Source organism: Rutilus rutilus (genome assembly GCF_951802725.1).
Source record: "Rutilus rutilus genome assembly, chromosome: 13".
NCBI classification, from domain to species: Eukaryota; Metazoa; Chordata; class Actinopteri; order Cypriniformes; family Leuciscidae; genus Rutilus; species Rutilus rutilus.
In genome coordinates, this window is record NC_140218.1 from 15,838,211 (window position 1) to 15,844,362 (window position 6,152).

A 6,152-nucleotide genomic window follows, 5' to 3' on the forward strand; every position below is an offset into this window, starting at 1 on the left:
TCATTGTAATGACAATTTTTGGCTGCTTAAACAAGATTCTCCACTCTACGCTAGCCTGATATAAAGCACTTGCTTGCTCAGTTACAAAAAAGGTTGGAAAAATACGCCACAAGCTGTAAATGGGCAAATATCTGACCTCTACTTGCATGCGTGCAAATCGGATTAGTCAAGTTATATCAGTGTTTTGCCTGGGAAATATCTCTAAACTTGACTAAGAGGAAGTTCCTTTGTGGGAGTTTAATTCAAGCTTATTTACCTGTACTTGATCTTGACTTTATCACGTACACTAACTTTTGCTGGGGTTTGGTGGAGGGGGAAGTAGTGCGTGTATAGACAGCACAGGGTACGATAATGAAGTGCAAGTTGATTATGAGCTTGGAAGTTTTTTGCACTGCCGGTTATTCTGCTTATAGTTGTAGAAAAAAAACAAATTATTATTTATAAATTTAGTCTAGCTAGTCATACCACACTTAGTTGAGTTCGAAAAACAAGTGCCCGTGGAGCCTGTGATTAGTGATACATTTCATTTGGTGCAAGAAAAAGTGCTGCTTTCGGTTTGTAACTTGGAGCTAATTTTAGTTTTTTTTTAGAGGTGATCTTTGTCTATTTATTAGCGATAATAATTCTTATCCAGCCAAAACAAACTAAAATGTACTTGTTTTAATTCCTCAAATTTCTAATCGTCTTATTGGCATTGCACTAAAATTGTTGAATTGTTTCGTCGAATGTATGCCGTGATAAAAGCAGCTTCCTTTGATGTTGGTGAAATCTTGGATGCAGTAGTTGGCGATTTAAATAATTAGCTTGACGACAGGAACTTTGGAACTGAACCCTTTCAGAACTTGAGTTGGTGCATCTGGTGTTCTGTGTTCGAACAATAAGGGAACCGGTCACAAAGTGGCAAGACTTTTTTTTTTTTAGGGTAGAGTATAACTTATAAAGGGGAGTTTCCTCCCTAAAATCATTTAGTGCCATAACTGTTCTTTTCCCTTTTTCATTTTGACACATTTGTAAAATGTGAATGAATGATTCCTTGGGTTCAGTTTTTGAGTGTGCATCAAGACCATTACCAAAAAAAAAAAAAAAATGAAGTCCAAGCTAACATAAGCTACTGTGCCCATTTTTATATATATATATATAGTAAAATGCCAGTACATTCACAATCAGACTGTCTCAAAATGCCAGTATATTCTTAACTGAGCTATACTGATGGGCTGGTTAACTCTTAGTGGAGCTCCCCTCCACTTGTTAAAGTGGAAGCTTTCATGGCTAAGCCATAACTTAACATTTGCCCTTATTAATTGAATAGCCGGAGTTGAGTCATTCAGTCAACGGCTCCTTTAAAAACGATATTTTCTAAATCTTCCATTGTAATTAATCAAACCCACGAACCATTGATAACTTGAGGTTTATGTCTACGCAATGGAATTATGAAACGCCTTAATTTCATTATTAACTGAAGGGCAAATTTGAAATTTACCAAAATGACACATTTACTTAGCTTTTCTTGTTTTTTTTTTTTCTGGATCAACAAAATGTGCAGTTTAAGGAGCTTTTTGTGTTTGTTTTTTTTACGCAACTTTGCTATGAAGGGCCAGCTTTCATTGCCTGTTGACCAAGCTATAATGGTTGCAGTTACTTGCAGGCAGTTGTAAACTAGAGTTGTCTAATAATTGTAACCATTTTGTTGGAAAGCAGATTAATTGTAGCTAACTCAGTGTCCTTATTGTATGTCCATCCTTGCATATTTGTACCGATATCATTTGTTTTTCTCGCTAAGGTATTAATGGCTGATAGAATGTCTGATTTACCTCAGCGGACCTCAGCGTCCCTACTACTTGAAGACACATCCATTTAAGGCAATACTCAAAACACCTGTTTCATTTAACCTTTGTCTATCTCCCAACTTTTTGCCTTAAGAGGAAATGGTATAGTTCGGCAGTCGCAGCACTTGAGAGATTTTGTCGTTAACCTGGGATCTCATTTCGATGAGATTCGTAAGAAGCACAGTTTTACAGGTTGTTTTGCTGAAAGATGTACCATACTGGCTTCTGGCCTAAAAATAATCATTTTCATGGAATTTATTAGGAGTTTTTGCACTAGAATATAGAAAAAAAAAAAAAGTAGTGTGTTTTTGTTTAACGCGTAAAAAAAATAATTAGATTTTTAATATTTGACCATGAAACTAGAAACTCTTTGAGGGGAAAAAAAAAAAATTATGATTTAGTTCTCCTAAGTACTGATTTTCACACTTGAATGTGACTTATGAAAACATCATAATGAAAGTCTGCAGGGAAAAAAAAAAATCCGTATTGGAACGACTTTGGAACTACATCTAAAAATAAGTAAATATAATCAATTCTTTTTACAAAACAGGTCAGATTTTGTCCCCGTTTTTTTTTCAGTGTCTTGATTGAAACATTTAAGTTGTAAAACTTGTGTGTTGTTATAAATGCAAATATTTCTAACAAGGTAAATAACAGAAGCACAAGATGTGCAAGATGTAATTCCTCACGTGTGGTCGGTATTGCCTTGACGTGGCAATCTTACCTCATCAACTAGCAGTCCTTAAAATCTATCGTGCTATAAATACTGGTACATGTAATTTGGGTGGGCTTTTTAGCTACGCTTAGAATCCTAAGGTCACGCTCCAAGGCCTTGAAATGGGAAACATTGGAGTTTTCAAGGGGTGCTCTTGAACTTAAATGATGTCCTTCACCCTGGCTTAGTGTTACTTCATGTTTCTACTTTATAAGCGCTAATAGTTCAAATTGTAAATCTGCAAGCGAATGATCTAGTCAGAAAAAAGCTGCTTTTTGTTGTTCTCGCCAGCAGCTTGTTTTCATAAGGCTATTTAGAAGACCATCAGAGCCTGACTGAATGGCTGATCTGACAGGGCACATAGGGATCCCTTTAAAATACATTTTCATATTTAAAAAAAAAAAAAAGAAAAAGAAAAAAAAACCTATGCAGGAATATTTTCTTTTTATCTCACAGAGTTGCATAGTGCCACCAGAGATAGCCCAAGAGCTTCACTGACCGATCACGGACCTTCAGAAGTTCATCTGTAAATCTAACACCGACCTCACTTGCTTGTTGGCTTCGGTTGAGAAAATGACTGCTTTGCGTGGCATGCTGCTATTTCTTTGGAGTCTGCAAGCATCTTCATCATCTCTTTAAAGTACTACACTTTGTGACGAGTGTGTGGGATTGTGCCTTTTGTTATCAAGTACATGCCACAGGGTATGGTCTTCCATTAAACACCTTTAGTGAGCCTTATGAATGAACAACTGTTGTAAGTTTCAGAAATAGCCACCATCCACGAGGTTGCGTTTTTTTTGAGCCATCGAAACCTGCGATCAAATTTGTCACAACAACACCGCAAATGAATAAATAACCTTTGTAAATTTAACTCGACCATAATGGCAAAACATTTGATCGGTTCTAGCTAGTGACCTGTTCAAACTCTATGGAAAAAAAAACGTGTTTAGTTTTACAAAGTGTAAACTCTTAGTGAAGTAGACGTGTGCCGTGTCGTTTTTGTGTGGTAATGCATTGGAGATTAGTTGTAACCCAGTGTCTTGTAGAATGTTGGCATGACTCCTTTTCTCTATGTTGTATTGACGTCAAAGTATCCACCTGAAATGGACTGAAGTGCAATAACTTTTTTGTGCGCCATAGTATCCTTAATGGAGGAAAATGCCCTCTTACATAATCCATCATGTTTTGTTTTTTCTTCCTTTAAGCAGGGTATTTAATTTCACTTATTTATGTTTTTTTTTTTTTGGATTGTATAAATTTGAACTCCTTCCTGCTTTGCCTTCGTAAGTGGCACTTTCTTGTGGAATGTACAATGGACTTGGTGGAAACTGTGATAGGTGTCAAAGCCTTATCGATACTTCTTGCTTACTGGAAAGATGGCATTTCTGTTTGTTCATCAGTTGATAGGTCAGAGAGTGCCGTTTTCCATGAACCTTCTTCTGCGCCACTTAAAGTCAGTGTCTGCTTTTTGTGGCATGTTAAGCATTTGTGTATGTTTGTGGGGTGGGGGGGGTGTTTAGACCTGTTCATTTACCTCTGATCAATTGATACCAAAAGCAAAGTGCATTGCCAGGAATTACAGTTCTTTTTTGGATTAGAGATTGTGATAGCTGTATTTGGAAATGGTATCTTGAATGTCGTTGTCGTTGTTGTTGTTGTTGTTGTCGTCACCAGTGAAATATGCAGGTTTTTATTTCTCCCCACACAACATTTGAACTTTGGGCCATATGTTCTGCGGTACCAAAGAACGTTTCATTGCTGATCTTTGAATCAGGTTTTTTTTTTTTTTTCTGACATCAAGATCCCAATATTTGTTGTTTCATGCCTTTGTAAATTTGACAAATTCAAAAAAGAAAAATGGAACTTGTACCATAATGAAACATTCCTTTGAATTTCATTGAACAAAACAGAGATACCATTGACAACTAATACCAGAAGTCATATAATAATCTTCAAATTAACTTTAAGCTCTTTCATTTTGGCCTCTAGCAATCAATGACTTCGTATTTGATATCACAGGGAGCACACTGAATAAAGTAATCTAGTATTTCACAACATAGGACCAATGTATGTCTCTGTAGAGATGGCCACTTGATTTCATTCAAGAACAAGCAATACATGTATCAAGAGACAATTGTATATTTCTAAAGATTTGTTGGCTCTGGCTGCTTTTGGCCTGGCTATGTAATCTGTGGCACCTTAGGTTAACACCCTCTTCTTGTAACTGAAACAAACCGTAAGAGATTTCAGTGCTGAGAGAGCCTTATTTCAGTCAAACTGAATGTGAATTGGATGTGTGCAGGATTTGGCCATTTCAAAGCGACTGGCTTTAATCGAGCAGACCTCCTGCGTTCCGTGTTTGAATCCAGTTTCACTAAGACCTGCCGTCTTTAAGACTTTCCAAAAGATTGCTGTTTCAAGAAAAGCAAAAATACTACACAGTGGCTACGTTTCCATCGCCAAAATGCTGAACCTAAAGGCTGGGATAGATGAAAGGCTCATTTATTTCTGATAAAACAGGGTTACTGTCAAGCGCCGCTTGAACATGCCAAGTATTCGACTCTGTGATGTGACGGAAACACATTACGACGTGAAGGAAACGTGACCCTGACTTTTTTTAAAAAGCCACCAAACTGCACTATTTACTTGAGAATTGAAACCCAAGCTGCTCTCTGCTAATTGTTTAGGCGATGGAAACGTGCGTCACGATCGTGTAGGGCAGCACCCGGTGTGTATGTGTTGTGCGTGCGAGTTCGACAAACAGGGGTCATATCAACCCTGTATACCTCATCGACATATCTGCAAATATTCTTATCCTGTCTTTAAGTTAAACGTGTAGGAGATACCATCACCAGCAGAAGCCTGGGACCATTGCAGGGTCTATGACATCACACCAATTCCATATCAAACAATAAGATCACGACTTGCTTGCCGCTTCAAGTCTGACCCATACCCGCAGTGTCACAAACACAATGGTTTTAGAATTAGCGAAACGTGAGGCATTTTAAGTAGCATTATCCTACCTCTGTGTTACAGCTTGATGCATCTAAATCTCCACCAGTTGTTGACAAATGGAAATATATATGTATATGGAACAGATATAACTTATAACCAACAATCGGTGATATAAGACAACAATTAGTGTACTCGACTGTGTGTCTGTCTGTGTGTAACATGACATTTGTAAGTGTATACACGAGTACCACTGGAATGTGAAGCCAGACTGTATTATGATTTTTTTTTTTTTTAGTGTGTGAGTATTTTTTTCTTCTTCAAATTCAACTTTCTCCCCATTATATTTCAAATGATGTCAAATGTGTCTTGCCTCTATCGCTTCTTTTGTTTGGTTTTTGCTTCTTTTTTTTTTGACAAAACGGAGAAAAATATCAGCCTATACTAGCTGGCATTTACATTTGTGCTCATTAATTTCCCCTCCGTTTTTTCACTTTCTCTCACTTCTAAATGTTCACTGTGAGCGCTCTGAACTCAAGTTTACAGCTCTTCATGGTATGTACGTGTATTTGGTCGAGTTCAGTAGAGTGCGTGGATGGTTGTATGACTTTGGTACTGAAGCAACAACTCAATTTTCTACTGGTGGTGGGGGTTTGAAA